Source organism: Dermacentor silvarum, chromosome 5 (genome assembly GCF_013339745.2).
Source record: "Dermacentor silvarum isolate Dsil-2018 chromosome 5, BIME_Dsil_1.4, whole genome shotgun sequence".
NCBI lineage: Eukaryota > Metazoa > Arthropoda > Arachnida > Ixodida > Ixodidae > Dermacentor > Dermacentor silvarum.
In genome coordinates this window covers 114,614,473-114,616,556 of record NC_051158.1, presented here as the reverse complement: position 1 = coordinate 114,616,556, position 2,084 = coordinate 114,614,473, and positions in this window count along the sequence as shown.

Below are 2,084 nucleotides of genomic sequence, written 5' to 3'. Positions count from 1 at the left end.
AATTCAGGGCCACGTCGTTTTTTCAGCCGCGTTTGACTCGCCGCCGAAATGGAAGAGGCTAATCCGCCGCTGATCGTCGGCAATGCACGACGTTTTCAGTGAATAGAAAGTGCACTGCTATAGATTTGGAAATTAAGTGCTTCTAATCGAAGAGACGATCGTCGCGAACGTGCTTGCATCGTATAGTAGCAATGGCAGCGATGATGCAGTAGCACGGGCTGCCTCAACGTTGTCTGTGCAGGAGGCCTGCAGCTGATTCAGCCCCTCTGAGGGTTCATTTCGCAAGGGACCTTTGCGAGAGAAGGATGTCGGCAAGCGTCGCATAAAGCAAACAAAGCTGACGGACATGGGGTTTTCTTGTGCAAGCAGGGAGAATTCAGCTGCAGCGGAAAAAGATAAGACAAGTGATCGATCACTCGATCAGATAAATTGTGGCAAGTATTCTCTAGCACACGAAAATGAAAGTGCCAGACACCCCTTTTTGGAACATGAATCATGTGACACTTAAGATACCAGTGTGCACGGGAACAAAAGCGCCGTGTATCACAATTCCCTTGCTCTGTTCATCTGCCACTTGTGCTAATATTTCCGTTACAGCTGTACGTGGCGAGATGCTTGTGGCAATTTCGCCCCAGCCGCGGCAACATTCTAGCATTTTTTTTTAACCGCTTTTGAGGCCGCCAAGCGATGCTTCGGTGGAGCTAGCAGTCACTGGCTGAAGCTGGATGGATGCTGTTTTTATAAACATCTGAGGGCTGTATGCACTTATTTCGGTGGGTTATACAGTAAAGCTCGTTAATTCGAATCTCACGGGACCGGCAAAAATGTCCAAATTATCCGAATGCCGAATTAACGAATGAACAAGAAAAACAACATTAAAATCACGTTGGAGAAGCATACCTTTATTTGCTGAAGTATTTTGTAATAGTCGTCTGCTTTTTCGCGCAGATCCGGCTGACATTACAATTTTTCTGAACTCTTCTAAGTCGCCAACAGCACGCAAACTGTCGGAACTGCTCAGGCAAACGTCCTCCAATATCAAAAGCGCCTCCCGAGACTTCTCGTGAGGTACAATGAGGTCGCGGCTGCACCTCCTTGCATGACTCTTCGTCAGAATCGTGGTTTCCTGGGCGCCCGTGACATCATTAATAATTTCTTCATCGGTCAGGAGACCAGTCGTGGCGACACAATCATCAATCGCAATGTAGTCCTGAAGGGTCACATCTGTGGGAAGGACAGCATCGAAGGTCGGGCAGTCATCGTTGGTGAACTCGCTGGTGACACCTCGTCGACGCCATCGTCGGCTACTGCGCCATGCTCGGGCCCTCACAAACCGCTGTGCGAAAACATTTTCCGATGACTTGTGGAGGTTAGTTTTTCCCACACGTGGGTGATGATGTGCACTGCGCCGAGTAATCCACTTGATACAACTTTCCAACTTCTGAGCATAAGATCATTCGCTCTAGCAGGTGCTTGTGGTACTTTGACTTCACGTAGTGAATGATACCCTGCTCCGTCGGCTGAAGGGAAGCTGTAGTGTTGGGCGGCAAAAAAACTACTTTGACGCTCTCAGTTCACTGTACAGTTATGGGCACTGCAATTGTCACCAACCATAATCATCTTGCGGTCCTTAGAAGTGAAGTGCACCTAGTGAACCTAACTGCTGCAGTCAGCCTCGAAAAATGTCCGAGGTCATCCAAGCCTTCCTGTTCGCTGTGTACTCGACAGGAAGGCTTTTGATGTTTTTAAAACAACGTTGCTTATGCGCCTCCTCGATGACAAGAAGTGGCAAGCGCTCCGTGCCAGTCATATTAGCGGCAAGAAGCACAGTTATCCTTTGCTTGCACTTGTTGCCACCAATGCACGGGTCCCCTTGAAGGTCACAGTCTTGTCGGGCAAAGCACTGAAAAAATAGGCCAGTTTCGTCTGCATTGAACACGTCACGTGGTTCATATGCGGCGATGTGCTCAAGCCGCTTCACATTTTCTCCACTCGGTGGTCACGCTTTCATCAACGCTGGCCTTTTCGCCGCACACACTTCTGAAGACAAGTTCGTGTCTCTCCCGAAACCTCGCGAACCACCC